At 43.9% G+C, this 23,689-nt stretch overlaps 1 protein-coding gene across 5 annotated transcripts in view; it reads right to left on the bottom strand.

The window, feature by feature from the left end:
- Positions 1–23,689, bottom strand: part of ZNF536 (zinc finger protein 536) — a 628,548-nt gene that overhangs the window by 355,589 nt on the left and 249,270 nt on the right. For all 5 annotated transcript variants that reach the window (XM_082270639.1, XM_082270638.1, XM_082270642.1 and 2 more), the window contains one exon: positions 13,874–13,929. The gene's annotated coding sequence lies outside the window, so the exon portion shown is untranslated. The remainder of the gene's footprint in view (positions 1–13,873; positions 13,930–23,689) is intronic.

The raw sequence follows: 23,689 nt of genomic DNA, 5'->3' as shown, positions 1-23,689 counted from the left end.
TGAGGTCTGAAGGTGCATGGGTTGGGATTGATCTGAAGTCTGAACTATATGGCTTGGGGATAATCTGATGTCTGAAGTGTATTTATTGAGGTTGACCTGAGGTATGAAGGTCCATGAATTGGTGTTGATCTGAGGTCTGAAAGGTTAATGACATGTGGTTGATATGAGGTGTGAAGCACATGCATTGGTGTTGATCTGAGGTCTGAAGGTGCATGGGTTGGGGTTAATCTGAGGTCTGAAGTATGTAGTTACATAGTTAGCGAGGTTGAAAAAAGACACCAGTCCAACCTATGATGAGTGTGTGTATAAGTGTTTATGTCAATAGTACATTATATACTCCTGTATGTTGTGGTCGTTAAGGTGCCCAGCTTTTGAAACTATCGATGCTCCCCGCTGACACCACTGCTTGTGGTAGAGAATTCCACATCCTTACCGCTCTGACGATATAGAACCCTTTACGCAATTTAAGGTTAAACCGTTTTTCTTCTAATTTTAGTGAATGGCCGCGAGTCCTTTCTTATTCCCTTTCGCTGAATAGTTTTTTCCCTATGCTAGGGTCGCCAGTACAGTATTTGTATATTGATATCATATCCCCTCTCAAGCATCTCTTCTCCAGAGAGAATACGCTCAATGCTTGCAGTCTTTCCTTATAGCTGAGATCCTCCAGTCCCTTTATTAGCTTTGTTGCCCTTCTCTGGACTCTCTCCAGTTCCAGCACATCCTTCCTGAGGACCGATGCCCAAAACTGGACGGCATACTCCAGATGCGCCTGGACCAGAGTCTTGTAGAGTGGGAGAATTATCCTTTTATCTCTGGAGTGAATCCCCTTTTTTATACATCCCAGTATTCTGTTGGCTTTGCTTGCAGCAGCTTGACATTGCATGCCATTGCTGAGCTTGTCGCCTACTAGGATCCCCAAGTCCTTTTCCATCTTAGCTTCCCCCAAAGGCTCTCCCACTAGTGAGGTATTTCTGGCATACATTAAATTTTTCAACATTAAACCTCATTTGCCATGTAGAGGCCCACCCCATTATTTTGTTCAGGTCTTCTTGTAAGGTTTCCACATCCTGCGTAGAAGTTATTGCCCTGCCTAATTTGGTATCGTCCACAAATACGGAGATTGAGATGTTTATTCCATCCTCTAGGTCATTTATGAATAAATTAAATAGGATTGGTCCCAGGACAGATCCTTGGGGACCCCACTTTCCACACCAGACCATTCCGAGTGCTCCCCATTTATCACCACTCTTTGGACTCTCCCCATACCTTCGTTTGTACAGTAAACATTTGTGGGGAACTGTATCGAATGCCTTTGCAAAATCCAGACACACCACATCCACAGGCCTTCCTTTATCTAGATGGCAGCTCACTTCTTCATAGAAGGTTAAAAGATTGGTCTGGCAAGAGCGATTTATCATGAATTCATGATGATTACTACTAATGATACCGTTTTCATTACTAAAGACTTGTATATAGTCCTGTATCATCCCCTCCAATATCTTACAGACTATTGATGTTAGGCTAACCGGCCTGTAGTTCCCAGGGATATATTTCGGCCCTTCTTTAAGTATGGGTACCACGTTGGTTGTTTCCAATCAGCTGGTCCCATTCCCGTCAGTAGACTATCCATAAAAATTAGGAACAATGGTCTGGCTATCACCTGGCTTTTTTAAGGACCCTCGGGTATAAGCCATCTGGTCCCGGTGACTAATTTATGTTAAGTTTTTCAAGTCTAGTTCTGAGTCTGTCTTCTGTTAACCATGAAGGTGCTTCCTGTGATGTGTTATTAACATTAACATTACAGTCTAGGTTACTGTATCCCCCCAATTATTTTGAGAAGACTGAGGAGAAGAACTTATTAAGCACCTTCACCTTCTCTCTGTCCGTTGTAGCCAGATTCCCTTTGTCGTCCTTTATGGGGCCGATGTGTTCTGGCCTCACTTTCTTACTATTTATATACTTAAAGTATTTCTTGTTTTTTTGTTTTTTTTTTACTCTCTACCGCTATGTGCCCTTCTTGTTCTATCTTAGCCGCCTTGATTACGCTCTTACATTTCTTATGGCTTGGGACTGACCTGAGCTCACAAGGTGTATGCATTGGGGTTTATCTGAGGTCTGAAGGTGCATGATGCATGTGACTGATCTGAGATGTTGGTTTCTGATTTGAGGTCTGAAGGTTCATTCATTAGGGTTAATCTGCAGTCTGAAAGGTTCATGCAATGTGGTTGATTTGGGGTAAAGCACATGCATTTGGGTTGATCTGAGGTCAGAAGGTGCATGGGTTGGGGTTGATCTGAAGTATATGTATTGGGATTTATCTGAGGTCTGAAGTGTATGCATTTCGGTTGATCAGATATCTGAAAGTGCATGGATTGGGGATGATACGAGGTCTGAAGATTCATGCATTGGGGTTGATCTTAGGTCTGAAGGTGCATAGACTGGGGCTGATCTGAAGTATATGGCTTGATGCTGATCTGAAGTGTAAAGTTTATGCATTGGGGTTGATCTGAGGTCTAACGGTACATGGGCTGAGGTCTGAAGTATATGCATTGGGCTTGAAAGGAGATCCGAAGGTGCATGCATTTGGACTGATCTGAGGTCTGAAGCATATGGCTTGGGGATGGTCTGACGTCTGAAGTTTATGTAAAGGGGTTGATTTGAGGTCTGAACATGAATGCTCTGGGGTGATCTGAGGTCTGAAGTGTATAACTTGGGGCTGATCTATAGTTTAATGTTTATATCATATGGATTGATCTCAGGTCTCAAGGTGCATGCATTGGGGCTCATAACTGAACTGGTAATGGCAAGTTAAGCATAGTTATATATAATTAATGAGTTGAAGTTGCCAAATGCAGCACAAATATGAGTGCAAAAATTGAAAACCAACCAAGACTACAATGTGATATTGTTCACTGCCACATCTGTTGGCCAATGCGTGTGAACATGACACTTAAGCCTCGTACACACGCAACGAATTTCCGCCGACCGGTCGTCCGTCTTTTGTCCAGAGTGGTGTCTGTTGGTTGGAATGTGCTCTAGACTGCACACGAATTTTCCCGCACGACAGAATTCTACTTCAGAAGTGATGTCATGTGTTGGATTGCTTTCTTTGTGTTCTTTCATCTCTGAGCATGCATAGTAGTCTTGCTCATAAGATTTTTCCCCATCGAAATCTGTACTAATGAGACGAAAATCGGATGTGTTTTGACGGTCGACAAAAATTATATAGCCTGCACACCAGGATTTTTTCCGGCCGAAAAGTCGGAGTCGGTTGTCGGAAGCATCATACTAACAAGCCGAAAATCGACAGATCGGTCGTCGGACGAAATTTCCCGGCCGAATTTCTTCGTCGTGTGTACGGGGCTTAAATGTGGAAAAGGTTGCTGCCCCCGAGTTAGAACCTCAGTTATGTTTCTATTGCTTCTTGTGCTCCCTGACTGGAGATAGCCAACTCTCTTCCTGTTTGACGTGATAAGGACAGGAAAACTCTCAAATGGAGACACATCTAGCAAAAAGTAGAGTAGACCTTTGTCAACTTTTTTGTCCCCACTGTGGAGATTTTATCTCGCTCCTTGTCCTACAGACACTATGCGGAAGATTTACTAAAACTGGAGCACACAGAACTGGTGCAGCTGTGCATAGTAACCAATCAGCTTCTAACTTCAGCTTATTAAATTAGGCTTTGACAATAAGTCCCTGATCACACCAGTGGGACTTGTCATAAGATTTGACAATTTCAAATGGCATGACAAGTCGCACCCTATTGTCCGCAATGGAAGCAGTGAAAGCGGTACGAATCCGACTCCATGAGTCACACCGCGTTTGAAAGTATTTCCTGCACTACTTTTTGCAAGTTCAGGTACGACTTGCATAGATATCTGTTTATGAAGACGAACAGATGCCTTCCAAGTCGCACCTGAATTTGCACTGACATGCAATTTTCAAATTATGCGACTCCAAGTGAAGTCGCACTATTTCAAAGTTGGATCTAGTGTGACCGAAGCCTAGAACCTGGAATCTGATTGGTTAGGTTACTATGCACAGCTGCACCAGATTCTGTGTGATCCGGTTTTAGTAAATCTCTGCCCATGTGTCAGGATGTGGTATGGTGTCACCTGACCACAGTCAGCAATGAAAACAATACAGAGAACCTGGCAAACTTTGTGTGTTGTTGTGCAGTCATTTTTATCTTGCCGGCAACGTTTGGCAGTCATTATAAGTTGCAAAGCTTGCCAAACGCCTCCATTCAAGTCAATGGAAGCACACTGCAAAAGTGTTTGACAAGATGCTAAGGCCTTTATGGAGCGCTAGGGTAAGGAGTTTTAGTCTTCATGCCTGTGTGTTGGGTCTTTTTGTTCACTGCCTATGATTCTTTGTAGTATAAATGTTGCTACAATAAGCTCTCATGCCCATGTCACACTGGAAAGAGGTACCAGCAGAAATGCTTGTCATTGAAAAGAGGTCAGCGAGGACTGGCCACCAGATATCATGACAACGCCACACCTGGTAGAGTCACTGACCCTCCAATGATAATATCCTGACAGCTGCCACAATGAGATTTCTGGTCTTACCACCTGGAGACCAACGTTTTACCGATGACCAGGTCAGACATGGCCAGGTTAATTAATGTTCCTCTTTTGGCAAATTTAGAAACAGAGAAGGCCTCTGAAAATTCACGATTTCAACATTTCCCGATCCCCAGTGAGAAAACTATTTTAATTCCACGTTCTAATATCTTTTAATGAATTATCTGGAGAGTCTATTTTAAATGAACTTTACCTGAGGACATTTATGTATGTCAGGAACATTATCTGCTTCAACGAACAGAGGAACAAAAGGAAAATATCAATGCTAGGACTATAAGGACTTGTCCAGAAGGTGAACCCGTCTGCAGTGTGAATGGGTTCTTTGGATCATACTAGTTCACTTTCTTGTTGAGAAAGCCTTTCCTCAATAGATGAGTTAATAAGTGTGCAGATGATCATCCAGTTTGTAATGATGGAGTATCACAAATGCTTTATGGGTGCATTGCCTCGTTATGGCACAATGGCCCCTATGTACACCAGTGTTTCTCAACCAGGACACCATGGCACCCAGTTTGCCCTGGATCAGGGATGGATTTCTGTGATCCAAGGGGGATTTCTGTGGTGGGGAGGGGCTCTGATGTGATGGATCAGGAATGGATCTCTGTGATCCCAGGGGGACTTCTGTGGTGGGGAGAGGCTCTGATGTGATGGAGGGAGTCTCTAATGTGATTGGGGGACTCTGTGATAGAAGTACTTCGATGTGTTTGGGGGCTCTCATGTATAGGAAGGACACTAATGTGATCAGGGGACTTGTAAATGTAGGGGATCTCTGATGTGAAGGGACCTCCTATGTGAAGGGGAGACCCTGATGTGAAGTTAATTTATCAAGATGGTTGTGTGCATTGTCCAAGGCTCAGGTTTCCCATTGATAAGTAACATCTCCATGTTTTACATTGTAGAGTATTTGCTGACCAATGGCAGAACTAAGACAATGAGGGTAATGTAAAGGGAACATAGTAGTAAGGAAGGAAGGAAGGAAGGAAGGAAAGAAGGGAAGGAAGTAGGGAAGGAAATAGGAAGGGAGAGAAGGAAGCAAGGGAGGAAGGTAGAGAAGGAAGGAAGGAAGGAAAATAAGGAAGTGTGGAAAGAAATAGGAAGGGAGAGAAGGAAGTGCCAAAGGTAGGAACGAAGGAAGTAAGAGAGGAAGGTAGAGAAGAAAGTGAGTAAGGTAGAGAAGAAAGTGAGGAAGGGAGGGAAGGAAGTGAGGAAGGAAGGAAGGAAGGAAGGAAGGAAGGAAGGAAGGAAGAAAAGAAGGGAAGGAAATAGGAAGGGAGAGAAGGAAGCCAGGGAGGAGGGCAGAGAAGGGAGAGAAGGAAGAAAGTAAGGAAGGAAGGGAAGGAAGTAGGGAAGGAAATAGGAAGGGAGAGAAGGAAGCAAGGGAGGAAGGTAGAGAAGGGAGAGAAGGAAGGAAGCAAGGAAAATAAGGAAGTGTGGAAGGAAATAGGAAGGGAGAGAAGGAAGTGCGAAAGGTAGGAACGAAGGAAGTAAGAGAGGAAGGTAGAGAAGAAAGTGAGTAAGGTAGAGAAGAAAGCGAGGAAGGGAGGGAAGGAAGTGAGGAAGGAAGGAAGGAAGGAAGGAAGAAAAGAAGGGAAGGAAATAGGAAGGGAGAGAAGGAAGTGCGAAAGGTAGGAACGAAGGAAGTAAGAGAGGAAGGTAGAGAAGAAAGTGAGGAAGGCAGAGAAGAAAGTGAGGAAAGTAGAGAAGAAAGTGAGGAAGGGAGGGAAGGAAGTGAGGAAGGAAGGAAGAAAGGATGGATGAGAGAGAAAGGAAAGAAAAGAAAGGCAAGGGAAGGGAGGAAGTAATGAATGAAGGAAATAAGGAAGGAAGGAAATAAAGAAGGAAGAAAGGAAGAGAAGAGAAGAGAAGAGAAGAAATCATTTTTTACATTGCAGACTGGGACTGGGATGCCTCGAGATTTTGCATACTTTTCAAGGGTGCCACAAATAAAAAATACAATGTGTATAATGTGAGCATTTTATATTTGCCTGGAGTTGAGCTTTAAGTGAAACACAATTCTGCCAAACCATTTGCTTTTATTTCTAAAATCTTAATGAGATTTCTACATATAAAGCAAAGAGGAAGTAGTAAGCATATTCCCTGACCGATGGCAGAACAAAGACAATGAGGGTAATGTAAAAGGAAAATATTTGGGGCAAATTTTTAAACATCCTGTGAAGTGTTTAGGCTTCTTGGAATATATCAGGACGGGTCAAAATCTCTGATCAGAACATGACGGGTAATTAATAAGGAGCCTGTACATTGCAAAACATAATGTCACGGCGCTATGCTGTGAGTCTAACCAGGAACCCTCATCCAGGGCTAAACGTCTAACAAATCAGACCGATGACAGAACGTTTGACAGACCTCTCAGAAACCAGCTACTGGCCTATATTGGGCGTAAGAAACCTGATATGTCATCCCATATATTATTCCAAATACAACTCTAAATTACCTGTGTGCAGAATTACATACAACGCTTTTAAGCATTATATTAATGTTATTGCTGCATTTAATTTATACAAAACAAAAGTGTGCCCCGTGCAAAAACAGGGAAGGTTGGGGATATTAGAAATAATGATCAACTGTTTCAGTAGGTAAAATGTGCAAGAGAGGACAGTGGAGCATAAAAGCATGTGTAAGGGAGGAGTGAGGAGGGTGTAAGGGAGGAGTGAGGAGGGTGTAAGGGAGGAGTGAAAAGGGTGTAAGGGAGGAGTGAGGAGGGTGTAAGGGAGGAGGGAGAAAGGTGTAAGGGAGAAGTGAGGAGGGTGTAAGAGAGGAGTGAGGAGGGTGTAAGGGAAGAGTGAGGAGGGTGTAGAGGAGGAGGGAGAAAGGTGTAAGGGAGGAGTGAGGAGGGTGTAAGGGAGGAGTGAGGAGGGTGTAAAGGAGGGAGAAAGGTGTAAGGGAGGAGTGAGGAGGGTGTAAGAGAGGAGTGAGGAGGGTGTAAGGGAGGAATAAGGAGGGGGTAAGAAAGGAGTGAGGAGGGTGTAAGGGAGGAGTGAGGAGGGTGTAAGGGAGGAGTGAGGAGGGTGTAAGAGAGGAGTGAGAAGGGTGTAAGGGAGGAGTGAGGAGGGTGTAAGGGAGGAGTGAGGAGGGTGTAAGGGAGGAGTGAGAAGAGTATAAGGGAGGAGTGAGGAGGGTGTAAGGGAGGAGTGAGGAGGGTGTAAGGGATGGATGAGGAGGGTGTAAGGGAGTAGTGAGGAGGGAGGTATGGCAGCAGGCGGGGGGGAGTGCAATGATTAATATTTTTATAATACAGGATTAAAAAACACCAACAGTTTGCACAGTGCTTTAAAATATAAAGGGAGACAGTACAGCTATAATACAGTTCAATACAAGGGAGTTTGGAGGGTAGTCGGCAGTGTGTGCAGGAGAGGAGTGCAAAGCCTGTGATTGTGGGCAGTGCACGCAGGAGAGGAGTGCAGAGGGTATAAATGTGGACAGTGTGTGCAGGAGAGCAGTGCAGAGAGTATAATGGTGGACAGTGTGTGCAGAGGGGGAGTGCAGAGACATTGGTGGTGGGCAATGTATGCAAAAGGAAGGGAGAGATGGAAGAGAGAGGAGGTAAGAAGGAAGAGAGAGGAGAGGAGAGGAGAGGAGAGGAGAGGAGAGGAGAGGAGAGGAGAAAAAAAAGGAAGGAAAAAAGAGAGAGAATGAAGGAAGAAAGAGAGAGCAGAGAGAAGAAGAGGAGGAAGAAAGATAGAAGAGGAAGTAAGAAAGAGAGAGGAGAGGAGATGAGAGGAGAGGAGAAGAGGAAGAAAGAGAGAGGGAAGAGAGGAGGAAAAAAAGAGAGAAGGAAGGAAGAAAGAGAGAGGAGAGGAGGAAGAAAGAGAGAGGAGAGAAGAGGAGGAAAAAAAGAGTGAGGAGAGAATTGAAGAAAGGGAGAGAAGAGGAGAGGAGGTAGAAAGAGAGAGGAGATGAAAGGAGAGGAGAGGAGGAAGGAAGAGAAAGGTGAGGAGAGGTAAGGAGAGGAGAGGAGGAAGGAAGGGAGGGGGTGGGAGGAGAGAGGAGGAGGAAGGAAGAGAGAGGAAAGGAGAGAAGGAAGGAAGGAAATGGGGGGGGGGAGAAGAGAGGATAGAAGGAAGGAAGGAAATGGGGGGGAGAAGAGAGGAGAGGAGGAAGGAAGGAAGAAAGAGGAGAGGAGGAAAAAAGAGAGAGGGGGAGATGAAAGGAGAGGAGAAGAGAGGAGAGGAGGAAGAAAGAGAAAGGTGAGGAGAGGTAAGGAGAGGATAGGAGAGAAGGAAGGAAGGAAATGGGGGGGGGGGGGAAGAGAGGAGAGGAGGAAGGAAGAAAGAGGAGATGAGAGGAGAGGAGGAAAAAAGAGAGAGGGGGAGATGAAAGGAGAGGAGGAAGAAAGAGAAAGGTGAGGAGAGGTAAGGAGAGGATAGGAGAGAAGGAAGGAAGGAAATAGGGGGGGGGGAGAAGAGAGGAGAGGAGGAAGGAAGGAAGAAAGAGGAGATGAGAGGAGAGGAGGAAAAAAGAGAGAGGGGGAGATGAAAGGAGAGGAGGAAGAAAGAGAAAGGTGAGGAGAGGTAAGGAGAGGATAGGAGAAAGGAAGGGAATGGGGGGGGGGGGATAGGAGAGGAGGAAGGAAGTAAGAAAGGAGAAGGAAAGACGGAATGGGCAGAAACAAAAAAAGGAAGGAGGATAAAAGGAAGAAGGAATATTTAATACCAAAGATAATAGCTGATATTAGGAATACAACTGACCAATACACGAGAGACTTGCACATCCCTTAATTTGGATTGGATGATCACAATGGTCCCGTGTCAGGGAAGACATAGAACATAAAGGTAATGACACGGCAGTTTGATGTAAGCGCTATGAGGGGTTTCTCAGCCATTGAAAACAATTCTGTAAATGTAAGAAAAATACATATCCATTTAACTGTGAGATAAAGAGAGAATATATGAGACCCGACTGCCAAAAACATACGCATGTCTTTTTTTATATTTATTTCTTTTTTGGATAAGCCGTATATTTAGCCTAGTTTGAAGTGTAAACATGACTAAGATTAGCAGAAGATAGCTAATTTTTCTCCAACAGAAAACTGCAACCGCCTTCAGAATGGCGAGATTTGCAGGCAAATTGCTGCTGGTGTTTAATCAATGTTATTTTTTATCATCTCAAGTTGTTTTTTTTTTTTTTTTTTTCTTTCCCTCTATGTCAGCTTCTACCACTAAAATACATTTCATCAAGGTTGGTAAAATGTTTAGAAAGGAACAGATGTCAGAATATGGGTATTGCCAATAACACTGATGGAAGCCAGTCATTTCTTCCCTGTCCAAAGGCAAAATGCAGGAAAAATGTTGCAGGCGCCGTACAATAACACAAGATTTACGGCAACATTAATGCCTATAAAACGTACAAGTATACGAAAGCTATCTCCATTTTTCTCCAGCCACCACTAAGGCGTGCATAATTTTTTTTTTTTGTGTCTAAGGGGATTTTTTTTCTTTTTCAAGCGTGGTTGGGAGTTAATTTCCTACAAAACTTTAAATATTCTTTAGCAAACCAATCTGTTTACAAAAAAATAGCAAATCTTAAAGGGCCGGTTACTCAGGTTTCTTAATACTGAAGGACAAACAATTAACAAAGGACTAATAAAAATGTTATGGTGTGGGTTTAGTAGTAGCATACAAAGACATTTTAGACAATTGTGTGCTCCCAGTCTTGTGTTAAAAATTTGGGGAAAGCTATTTTCTGTTCCAGCATGACGGTGCCCCTGTGTGCAAACCCAGCTCCATAAAGACATGGTTTGTTGAGTTTGGTTTTGAGGAACTTGAGTGCCCTTTACAAAGCCCCAACCTCAACCCTTATGAACACCTTTGGTATGAATCATAACTCAGGTCTTCTCATCAAATGTCAGTACCTGACCCCCCCAAATGTTCTTGTGATTAAGGCCCCTTTCACACTTATGTGACGTGATTTTACCGCGACTTTGCCGCAATTTTGAAAGCAATGGCAATGGCTATGGCTCAAAACGCAGTCAAATCGTGGCAAAGTAGTGCAGGAACTACTTTGAAGTCGGTGCGACTTCAAAACACACTGATATGAATGGGGCTCATTGAAAATAATGGAAAACGACTTGTCATGCGATTTTGCGGTCCAAAATCGCGGGACAAGTCGCACTAGTGTGAAAGGGGCCTAACAAACAGACACACTCCAAAATATTGTGAAAAGCTTTCCTAGAAGAGGGGAGGCTGTTATAGCGCCAAAGAGTAAACCAACGGCCTATTAATGTCAAAGGGATTTGGAAAAGGATATCCAACAAGCTCATATAGGTATGATGGTCAGGTGTCCACAAACCATCCAGTGCAGCCTTTCTCAACCTTTTTAACAGAGAGGAACCCTTGAAATAAATTTCTGGTCTCGGGGAACCCCTGCTAAAAATTTTAAATCTACAATTAATGACACATTAGTGTGACAGTCAGTGGGAAGAATGCTCCTTACTCTTGTCATCATTGGGAATAATTACCCCCTTACAGATAGCTAAAAGGAATAATGGTGTCATTGGAAACTTATCTGAGAGGCAGAAATTGCCCATTGCTCAAGGAACCCCTAGCAACCTCAGGAGGAACCCTAGTTGAGAAGCCCTGATCTAGTGTATTAAATAAAGACCATATTTTTCTCTTGACCTCCTGTTCTGGTGACAATACGGTTCTTCTGATATCCAATATATAATGCCATGTTTTCCAGCAAATGAGAGAACATTTTTTGGCACAAAAACAGGAAAACAGGTCCAGGATAACTGAAAGGAGCTTCACTCAGTAGCCGTTTAAAGCCCATTGCACCCTTAAAAATCATCACAAACACCCTAATAAGAACACTTTTGAGATAAACTGGAACACCAGGTCTTCTCATCCAGGGGAGGACTGGGCCAGGGGGCAGGGGGGCAATTGCCCCCCTGGTCCACTTTGATGCCCTGTAAAAAGGCTGCACCGCTTCTGCCACAGACATGCCAAAATGATTCCTGGTGAAGAGAACCAAGCTGTCTTAGCTCCCCCCAACCGCCCCATGCTGACCAGGTTGGGAATCCGGACTCGGCCGGTAGGTAGAGAGTATCTGGAGCCGAGATTCAGCCTGGAATGGGGGTCAGGAGGAGGACGGGAAGAGGGAGAGTGGAAGGGGGGCCGAGTTGCTGCACCATGGGCCTCTAAAATGTACTTGCCCCCTGGGCTGAAAATTACCAGTCAGCCCCTGTTCTCATACAACATTGGTACCTGACCTCACAAATGTTCTTTTGGCTGAATGGGTGCAAATTCCCACAGACACACTCCAAAATCTTTAGGAAAGCCTTCCCACAAGAGTGTAGATTGTTATAGCCTCAAAGGGGAGCCAACTCCCTATTAATGCCCATGGTTTTTGTAATAGGGTGTCCTATAAGCTCAAACGGGTGTGAGGGTTAGGTTGCAAACATTTGACCTATCTATCTATCTATCTATCTATCTATCTATCTATCTATCTATCTATCTATCTATCTATCTATCTATCTATCTATCTATCTATCTATCTATCTATCTATCGATCTATCTATCTATCTATCTATCTATCTATCTATCTATCTATCTATCTATCTATCTATCTATCTATCTATCTATCTATCTATCTATCTATCTATCTATCTATCTATCTATCTATCTAATTGTTGGGTTCACGTGTTTGCAGTGATATTGCTACAGCATATATATATAGACATTTTAGACAATTGTATGTTTATAACCATCGGAGAACATTTTCGAGTAAGCTCCTTTTCTGTTCTAGCATTAATGTGTTCCAGTTGAAAGCCAGCTCCATAAAGACATGGTTTGACCAGTTTGGTGTGGAGGAACTTGAGTGGTCTGAACTAGTGATCGACCGATATCGGTTTTTCGTTGCCGATACTGATATTTTGGCCATTGCATATCGGTATCGGCCGATATTGGCTGATATTTTCGTACATTTTTTTTTTCATCACTTGGCAGGTACTATTGTGGAGGGATCTGGGGGTCTAAAAGACCGCAAACCCCTTCTCTGCACTTAAAAGAATTCAAAACACCAAGTTTGGCTGTAATTTTTTTTTTAGTCTGGCGTCGAGTACCAGGAAGTGATGTCATGACATCACTTCCGGGTTTTTACATGGAGACCCGTTCAGAGCCGAATGCAACTTTGATCGGGTCTTTGGCGGCCGTGTAGGCTGGTTGCCCGGGTCTCAGAAGGCGGCGTGAGGGGGGGAGACGTCCCCTCCCGCACCTTGTAATGACAACCAAGCGGCTTCTCAGCCGCATCGGTTTTCATTACAAGACAGCCGACCGTTGGCTTTGGACGCCGGTACCGGGGGTGATGCCTCTAGCTGCAGCACTTTCCGAAATATCGGCAATATTGGCGACCTGGAAAAGTGCATATCGGCCCTCGATATATCGGCTTTGCCGATAATTGTCGATCCTTAGTCTGAACACAGCCCTGACCTCAATCAAAATGACTGTGTCCCTGTCTAAAAAGCCAACTCCATATAGACATGGCTTGCCCAGTTTGGTGTGGAGGAATTGAAATGCCCTTCAAAAAGCCTCTGACCTCAACTCTACTGAACGCCTTTGGGATGAATTGAAAGCCGATTATGAGACAGGTCTGCACCTCCAACATCAGTACCAAATGTTCTTTTGGCTGGATAGGCGCAAATTTCCACAGACACATCAAAATCTTGTGGAAAGCCTTCCCAGACAAGTAGAGGCCATTGTGGACACACAGGAAGGGGCCTAATAATGGTTTTAGAATGGGATGTTCAACAAGCTCATACCGATGACATAGTCAGGTGTCCATCAACGTTTGGCTATAGCGTATGTATTATAGAAACATAGACATAAAATATAAAAGTTACTACAGAAATAACTTTAGGGCAAACATGGCAATAATAATTAAATTTATGTGCAAGCTAACACATTACATTTCCCTATAACAGTAATTATAGATGAAGGTTTCCCGTACAACACTTACCCTATAACACTGGGCTCTCACAAAAACTAGAAGCATCTAATAACATCAAATATCCAATCGTGTAAAACACCAAGAGACAGGTTGCTGATGCCCGATATTTAAATTGCTCTAAAGAGTTTATGGTTTATACATTTTGTCAACTGCATCTATCTAATGAACTTCTTTTTTTCCCCCCTAACATTTTTCCTTTACATTTTTTGGAATCCAGATAGTGGAATTGAGACTGTGATTAATCTGTTGTCATTCATATGACCGTGAATGGACAATACTTTTCTTTGTTTTCATTATGTTGATCTTTGAAAGGTCAAGTTTCCTACCTCAAACATTCCAACAGTTGCTTAGACTGTGCTGGGGGATTTTGTGTGCGCTGTCCCTACAAAAGAAAAGAAAAGAAAAAAATATCTTAAAATATTTGTGAGCATACTTGAATTTATTTGTGTAAATCAAAAAGCGCTGCAAATGAAATCAATGGTAGTGAATGGCGGACATTAAAATGTTACAGATATAAAATAAAATATTCACTTTTCGGTATTTTTTTTTTTTTAAATAAAAAATGTATATATGAGATTAATGTTAAAAAAATGTGTGAATTTGGTGTGAAAGATGTTTTTAAAATCATTTAAATATTTGTTATTAAATCTAATTTTGTGTGTGTACTGTTTATATACAATATATATATAGATATAGATATAGATAGATATAGATATCTATAGATATTTATATATCTATCTATAGATATATATCTATAGATAGATATATATAGATATATATATAGATATATATATATATATATATATACAGTACATTTTGTATTGTAAATAATGCAAATTTGGTTGCATTGGTTGCACCTGGTTAAAGTGATAGTATACTCCGCTTTTTAATTTTTACCTACAGGTAAGTCTATAATAAGGCCTATATTAAGACTTACCTGTAGGTAAAATTAATATCTCCTAAACCTGCACGGTTTAGGACAGTGGTAGCGAACCTTGGCACCCCAGATGTTTTGGAACTACATTTCCCATGATGCTCATGCACTCTGCAGTGTACCTGAGCATCATGGGAAATGTAGTTGCAAAACATCTGGGGTGCCAAGGTTCCCCATCACTGGTTTAGGAGATATTCGCCTTGCATGCAGCCGCTGACCCCAGCGGCGCATGCGTTCTGAAGGTCCGGCGTATCTTGCAGGACCTTCAGAGCTCCGTGCCGGAAAGTGAACTCCCACGCGCATGCGCGGGAGTGACGTCATGGCGGCTCGGGCCACTCACAGTGCCGGAGCCGCCGAAACCGGAAGAGACGTAGAGGGAAGATGTCAGCTGCTTCAGCTGTGTCCGGGCGACCGTGTTGGGGCTTCGTTCTAAGGAAACTATTTCAAACCCTGTAGGGTTTGTTGTTTTTTTTTTTTTTTTTTGGGGGGTGGATACAACCGCTTTAACCACTTGCCGACCGCCGCAAGTACATATACTGCGGCGGTCAGCTCCAGCCAGGCAAAGTGATGTATCGGTACATCACTAGTCCGTGAACCAGTAGCGGGCGGGCACGCGCCGCCGGAGGCGTGCTCCCGCCCCGTTCCCTAACAAGTCAGCGCGTGTGACCGGATGTCCGCCGGTCACTCGCGATCGTCCGCTGTGAAGGGAGAAAGGCAGGCGGCTAATGTAAACAAATCCGCCTGTCACTCTCCCCTGTGTAACAGCAGAGATCTAACGGTCCTGCTATGTGTGCTGTTACATGTAAAGCCACATCCCTGCACAGTTAGAAGCACGCCCCTAGGACACACTTAACCCCTCCTTCCCCAATAAAGTTAACCCCTTCCCTGCCAGTGTCATTTTTACAGTAACAGTGCATATGTATAGCACTGATTACTGTAGTAATGTCACTGGTACCCCCAAAAGTGTCATAAATGTCAGTCAAGGGTCCGATCTGTCCGCCGCAATGTCGCAGTCCCGCAAAAAAAAATCGCAGATCACCGCCATTACTCGTTAAAAAAAAACCAACAAAAATGACAAAAATCTTTCCCTTAGTTAGTAAACGCAATAACTTTTGCGCAAACCAATCAAAATACGCTTTTTGTGATTTTTTTTTACCAAGCATATGTAGCAGAAAACAAATTGGCCAAAAATGTTAAAAAATTTTGATTTTTACTTTTTTTTGGGGAGAATTACATATAAAAAAATGTGAAAAATATTGTTATTTTTGCAAAATTGACGTTCTTTTTTTGTTTATAGCGCATGATCAAAAAATCGCACAGGTGATCAAATACCACCAAAAGAAAGCTCTGTTTGTGGGGAAAAAAATGATGTCAAATTCGTTTAGGTACAGCGTCGCACGACCGCGCAATTGTCCGTTTAAGTCACGCAATGCCGAATCGCAAAATAGGCCCTGGTCAGGAAGGGGGTAAAATCTTCCGGGGCTTAAGTGGTTAAACTATTTATTTATTTATTTATTTTGCTATTTTTTAAATGAATCCTTTAACCCTGTAAATGAAAGCGTTCAGCAATATATGGAATCCCATGGCTTCTGTACAGATTATATACTTTGTATCATTTTATTAAAGCTGATGTTTTCCTTTACATTTATTTTTTTTTACCTTTTTGTTTTTATCGGAAAAAATATTTAGAAGGTATTTCTTTTAAAATTCATTAAAATTTCTCTCAAAATACGAATCTTGTATTTCAGAGTGTGCTTATATGTATTACTCATTACATGTTGAATATAAGCTGTCTTACTATTATACTTATGGAATTTTGTCTGTACATAAATCTTTAAAGATAAAAAAAAAAGAAATTAATTAAAAAATATTGTAGGTCTCATGACTTTAATGAACTGAATATTTTTTTTTTTTTTTTTTGTCCATATAAAAATGAAAGCATTATTCATCCTGCAGGACACCATGAGAAAATGAGAGATGAATGCTGGGGAGGGGGGTTGGGGGGGGGGCGTTTTTGCCACCGTGGGCTGCTGATGGGTCTGAGTCCCTGCCGTCTATTATCTGAGCCCTTGAACCCTGGCAAACAATGTGTTCATAGAGAGCAGGAATTGCTGGTCCTTAATTGTATGTATTTAGTCACGCAAACACGGCCGATGGTCTGAAAAACGCCAGTTAGCCCGTTCTGAAGTGTTCAGTTTCACAACCAGATGGTATTCTCTTACATTCTGCAGTATGGCGAGAAATATCCCGAATATAACTCAAATTAACTCCCTGTGTGACCAGAGATGGGGAAAAAAAAATGGCGCATTTTGTCCTTTAAAGCTGAATCCATCTATTTTACTGGATAAAAATATGCATTTTTGTCCATCCAGTCCTGAGATTAACACAGCTCTGCCACACAGCATGCCTGACCTTATTTTTGCAGTTCAGTAACACTTAGGGCTCATTCACATTTGCTTCAATGTCTGAAGAGCGATCCATGTTCAAGTCACTCTTCAGGGAGCATGTGACAGGCACTTTAAGCACAATTGATTGGCTCCTTAGACTGCATTCCTCCACCGCCCCACCCCTGTCCTTTAAAGCTGAATCCATCTATTTTACTGGCTAAATGATTTCTATTCTTGCTTCAGTGTCTGAAGAGCAATCCATGTTCAGATCACTCTTCAGGGAGCATTTGACAGGCACTTTAAGCACAACTGATTGGCTCCTTAGGCTGCATTACTACACCCCCCACCCCATCCTTTTAAGCTGAATCCATCTATTTTACTGGCTAAATGATTTGCATTTTTGTCCATCCAGTCCTGAGATTAACACAGCTCTGCCACACAGCAAGCCTGACCTTATTGTTGCAGCTCAGTAACACTTAGGGCTCGTTCACATTTGCTTCAGTGTCTGAAGAGCGATCCATGTTCAGATCACTCTTCGGGGAGCATGTGACAGGCACTTTAAGCACAATTGATTGGCACCTTAGACTGCATTACTCCACCCCCCCCCCATCCTTTTAAGCTGAATCTATCTATTTTATTATTATTATTATTATTATTATTATTATTCAGGATTTCTATAGCGCCAGCAGTTTACACAGCGCTTTATAATGTATTTTACTGGCTAAATGATTTGCACTTTTGTCTATCCAGTCCTGAAATGAACACAGCTCTGCCACACAGCACGCCTGACCTTATTGTTGCAGCTCAGTAACACTTAGGGCTCACTTACATTTGCTTCAATGTCTGAAGAGCGATCCATGTTCAAGTCACTCTTCAAAGAGCATTTGACGTGCCCCTTGGCATGTGGACACCCCTGGCTGCTGCCTCTGGAGCGTTTGGGTGGAGGTAAAAGCAAGGCTCAAACACTGAGTTTTAGAAAACTCAACTTCTATTATAAACGAGCCCTTAGAGGCCTTGTCCCTCCCCCTTACTGTGACTGGACAGTGAAAGGAAAAGCAGCAGACTGACAAGGTCATCACTTGTTCATTCTTCTCTCTCCTCCTATCAGCACATTCCTTGTTAGCACATATACACTTTAAGCACAGCTGATTGGCTCCTTAGGCTGCATTGCTCCACCCCCTCCTGTATGAGCTCTGAGATGACAAATTCCAGTAGATCAAAGCCTTAAAGGGTAACTCCACTTTTGCTGAGATCAAATCATTCCCCCTCTGGGTGATCTCTGTACATTGCAAGGATGATAACAAACTTTATTGCAGATTCCTACTTTTTGTTAGTCTGAAGAAATCATTGTGTGTTTGTGCTAATGTGGGAAAGTGAGTCTAATGGGAGAGGTTTTATAATTATCAATCAGCTGTGCAGCTGCAGAGCACTAATGATGAAATCTGCTGGGCCTGCATCCCTTTAGACGTGTTCCTATTGGGAGTGTCTCACCAAAAATGACATTTGTGTTGCAGGGGATGCCAGAAATCTGACTTGTATCTTAGTGCAGACTTCTGGGAAAATTGGTGAGCCAATCACACAAGCAGGAAATGATGTTTCTGGGGGTGTGGTCAGTATACATTCTGTGTACAGAACAGCTCCAGGCGGCCATATTGCATTGCATTTTCAGAAAATTACAACAGCTGCAGATTGAAAAGGAAAGGTCATTTTTTTATTACCATTCAATTACAATATGATTTGTGTCGCAAATGTATACACTGTATTGTTTTTTCTTTATTTGCTATTTTTTTCCCCCACAAAAGTGGAGTTACCCTTTAAAACTCCCGCTGCTGTCAATGACAGCCAGTGAGCCAATGAGGAGAGAGAGGGGCACACAGAGCCGCTGCTCGGGTGCAACAATGGCACGCACCCCACTCTGGGGGGGGCAGGAGGGGAGGCCAGAAACGCCCCTGATGGGGGATAAGATTCGGAGGATCGGGGCTGCAGGTAAGTAAAACATGCTTATTATTTATTTTTATTTTTTTTAAAGCCAAGCCTTTAATATCATTTTAAAGTATAACTAAAGGCAAAATGTTCTTTTTAGTTTTGGAAAGAGTGGCGATGGATTAGAACCCCTGTCAGTTTTTATTGCTGTCTGTTCCTCCGTTAGGGAGATTGCCCCCCTCTATTAGTCTTGTGTACCGTTATCATTGAACATGAAAGTAAAGAAAATCACACATTTTTGGTTGTCCCCAGAAAAGTACTAGAGGGGACACTAGTTCTGTTGAGCTGGGGGTCCCCAGGGAATTCCCTTTGTTTGCAGGGATTTCCTCTCACTTCCTGTTTGGCTATGGGACAGGAAGTGAAGGGAAATCCCCAACATGGGACACAGATGGCCTAAAAAAATCTGACAGGGGTTATAACCCTCCCGTACTCTATCGAAAATGAAAAAAATAGTTTTGCCTATAATTCTACATTAATTATTTCCCCAAACTGAGGTCATTACACGTGGAATTTATGGAGGAACTGCTTCTGGGATGACACTAGAACAGTGAGAGCGAACCCATGGCACGCGTGCCACAGCTGGCATGCAGAGCCCTCACTGTGGGCACGCGAGAGCGCGCACCATTGACCGGCTAACCTTTACAAGGTTGGCAGCTTTGTGGGGGTGCAATAGTGAGCAGAGGAGGGCATGAAGAAGTAAGCAAAGAGGGAGGCTTTGGGATGCAGAGAACAGGAGCTGGGTTGGGGGTGCATTTACATATACAGCACAAAACAAAAACAATGCGCGGGAGTGTCGTCACGCAGCTCTAGGCCAGTAATACAGCCGGATTCCGCAGACCCGGAAAGGAAGACAGGTGAACATGGATGCGGCCGCCAGCAGGGACTTCTTTGCAGGTAAGTGTCACATAATGTGCTAGTATACGATGCATGCTAGCACATTATGCATTTACTTTGCAGGGGAAAAAAAAAAAAAGAAAAAATAAGGAAGAGTTTATTTCCTCTTTAACTTATTGACACCGGCTGCAGATTGCAACTGCAGTGCGGGAAACGTTCACGGATCGCGAGTTTCCTGCACCGCGTTCTGATGTAAATGGGGCTTAGGGCTCATTCAGAACTAATGCATTGTACTGCGCAGGTCTGATTGATCAACAAAGGCTCAACGCAAGGACACAACAAAAAACGTTGCTGTCTATGGGCCCAGAACATTGCGCTGGTGTGCGTCGGGGAACAATATAGACATGATGCGCTTTTTTGTTTGTTGTAGCGTACAAAACTGCGTTACAAAAAAAAAAATGACATAAAAGTGTTTTTTTTAAAAAAGGAAGTGCTGCAATGCATGGCCACGCGCATGCACAGAGCACACCTTTTATGCGCAGAATAATGCGCACTGCGCGGTGTGAATGAGCCCCAAACATTTTGGGGAAGAGGAAATGAAGACCTGGCAGTCTACAGAAAGGCGCACTTTGGCTTTGAATTCTCGGCGATGCACTTTGTGTGTCTGTGAGAAGCGGAGTGGGCAGAGGGGGGCCGAGGGGTCTGGAAGAATGTGCGGTTTATGCTAAATTTTCCCTGTCAATCAATTCTGCATGTCTGTATGAAAGTGATGATCGCATCACCATGTTAGTCTGCCTGACTGGCTCGGCACAAAGAAGGTGGGAACATTTTCTCAAGCAGGGATGTCAGCACTTGAAAAATCAATCACCATCTGTGCTGGATTTCTGGTGGGGGGGGGGGGGGTTGTTGAAAAAAAAAAACAAGCCCTGTTTAAGGAGATGCCAGAACAAAATAAGTTCAATGTTTGGAAATAAACCGATGGGGTCACAGTCAACTTCAGGGGGTGACGGGGAGACGGCACGGGAGCCGTCTGTGTATTCCAATCTACAGCAGCATGCTGGCAGGAGCGAGGCAACAACAGTATCTGTTTCGTAAAGGGGATCTCCAGGCAAACGGGATTTGCATCGCTGTCCATCCAGCCCTGCAGTTTGCACAGCTCTGTCCTGCAGCACATCCCTGATTGTTTTTCTCCTCTGCAGAAAACACAGACTTATCCCCATTTTCATTTAATATCTGCAAGAAAGTAGCATTTTGCACAGTAGAGTAAGGACTGGCCAGAGAGGGATCACTTTGACACAGTTGGCCAGACAGGGATCACTTTGACACAGTTGGCCAGAGAGGGATCACTTTGACACAGTTGGCTAGAGAGGGATCACTTTGAAAAAGTTGGCCAGAGAGGGATCACATGGACACAGTTGGCCAGAGAAGGATCACTAATGCATTTGGTCAGAGAGCAACCACTTTGACACAGTTGGCCAAAGAGGGAACACTTTGACACAGGTGGCCAGAGTGGGATTACTTTGACACAGTTGTTCAGAGGGGGATCATTTTAACACTGTTGGTCAGAGAGGGATCACTTTGACACAGTTGGCCAGAGAGGGATTACTTTAGTGCAGTTAGCCAGAGAAGAATCACTTTGACACTGTTAGCCAGAGAGGGATCACTTTGATACAGTTGACCAGAGAGGAATCACTTTGACGCAGTTGGTCAGACAAGGATCACTTTGACACAGCTGGCCAGAGAGGGATCACTTTGAGGCAACTGGCCAGAGAGGGATCAATTTGATGCAGTTGGCCAGAAAGGGATCACTTTGATGCAGTTGGCCAGAGAGGGATCACTTTGACAAAGTTGAACACAGAGGAAACACTTTGATACAGTTGAGCAGAGAGGGATCACTTTGACACAGTTGGCCAGAGAAGGATCACTAATGCATTTGGTCAGAGAGCAATTACTTTGATGCAGTTGGCCAGAGAGGGATCACTTTGACACAGCTGGCCAGAGAGGGATCACTTTGACATAGTTGGCCAGAGCGGGATTGCTTTGACACAATTGGCCAGAGTGGGATTACTTTGACACAGTTGGCCAGAGGGGGATCATTTTAATACTGTTGGTCAGAGAGGGATCACTTTGACACAGTTGGCCAGAGAGGGATTACTTTAGTGCAGTTAGCCAGAGAATAATCACTTTGACACTGTTAGCCAGAGAGAGATTACTTTGACGCAGTTGGTCAGACAAGGATCACTTTGACACAGCTGGCCAGAGAGGGATCACTTTGAGGCAACTGGCCAGAGAGGGATCAATTTGATGCAGTTGGCCAGAAAGGGATCACTCTGATGCAGTTGGCCAGAGAGGGATCACTTTGACAAAGTTGAACACAGAGGAAACACTTTGATACAGTTGCGCAGAGAGGGATCACTTTGACTCAGTTGGCCAGAGAAGGATCACTTTGACACAGTTGGCCAGAGCGGGATTGCTTTGACACAGTTGGCCAGAGGGGGATCATTTAAACACTGTTGGTCAGAGAGGGATCACTTTGACACAGTTGGCCAGAGAGGGATTATTTTAGTGCAGTTAGCCAGAGAAGAATCACTTTGACACTGTTAGCCAGAGAGGGATCACTTTGACACAGTTGGTCAGACAAGGATCACTTTGACACAGCTGGCCAGAGAGGGATCACTGTGAGGCAACTGGCCAGAGAGGGATCCATTTGATGCAGTTGGCCAGAAAGGGATCACTTTGACGCAGTTGGCCAGAGAGGGATCACTGTGAGGCAACTGGCCAGAGAGGGATCCATTTGATGCAGTTGGCCAGAAAGGGATCACTTTGACACAGCTGGCCAGAGAGGGATCACTTTGATACAGTTGGCCAGAGCGGGATTGCTTTGACACAGTTGGCCAGAGAGGGGTTACTTTGACACAGTTGTCCAGATGGGGATCATTTAAACACTGTTGGCCAGAGAGGTATCACTTTGACCCAGTTGGCCAGAGAGGGATCACTTTAGTGCAGTTAGCCAGAGAGGGATCACTTTGACACAGTTGGCCAGAGAGGAATCACTTTGCCACAGTTGGTCAGACAGGGATCACTTTGACACAGTTGGCCAGAGAGGGATTACTTTAGTTCAGTTAGCCAGAGAAGAATCACTTTGACACTGTTAGCCAGAGAGGGATCACTTTGACACAGTTGGTCAGACAAGGATCACTTTGACACAGTTGGCCAGAGAGGAATCACTTTGACACAGCTGGCCAGAGAGGGATCACTTTGAGGCAACTGGCCAGAGAGGGATCAATTTGATGCAGTTGGCCAGAAAGGGATCACTTTGATACAGTTGGCCAGAGAGGGGTTACTTTGACACAGTTGTCCAGAGGGGGATCATTTAAACACTGTTGGCCAGAGAGGGATCACTTTGACCCAGTTGGCCAGAGAGGGATCACTTTGACCCAGTTGACCAGAGAGGAATCACTTTAGTGCAGTTAGCCAGAGAGGGATCACTTTGACACAGTTGGCCAGAGAGTAATCACTTTGACACAGTTGGTCAGAGAGGGATCACTTTGACCCAGTTGGCCAGAGAGGGATCACTCTGACCCAGTTGGCCAGAGAGGAATCACTTTAGTGCAGTTAGCCAGAGAGGGATCACTTTGACACAGTTGGCCAGAGAGGAATCACTTTGACACAGTTGGCCAGAGAGGAATCACTTTGACACAGTTGGCCAGAGAGGGATCACTTTGACACAGTTGGTCAGAGAGGAATCACTTTGACACAGTTGGTCAGAGAGGGATCACTTTGACCCAGTTGGCCAGAGAGGGATCACTCTGACCCAGTTGGCCAGAGAGGAATCACTTTAGTGCAGTTAGCCAGAGAGGGATCACTTTGACACAGTTGGCCAGAGAGGAATCACTTTGACACAGTTGGCCAGAGAGGGATCACTTTGACACAGTTGGTCAGAGAGGAATCACTTTGACACAGTTGGTCAGAGAGGGATCACTTTGACACAGCTGGCCCGTTCC

Source organism: Pelophylax lessonae (genome assembly GCF_965119305.1).
Source record: "Pelophylax lessonae genome assembly, chromosome: 10".
Taxonomy (NCBI): Eukaryota; Metazoa; Chordata; class Amphibia; order Anura; family Ranidae; genus Pelophylax; species Pelophylax lessonae.
Note: the sequence above shows the minus strand (reverse complement) of the source record. Positions and strands in the feature narration are given on the sequence as shown.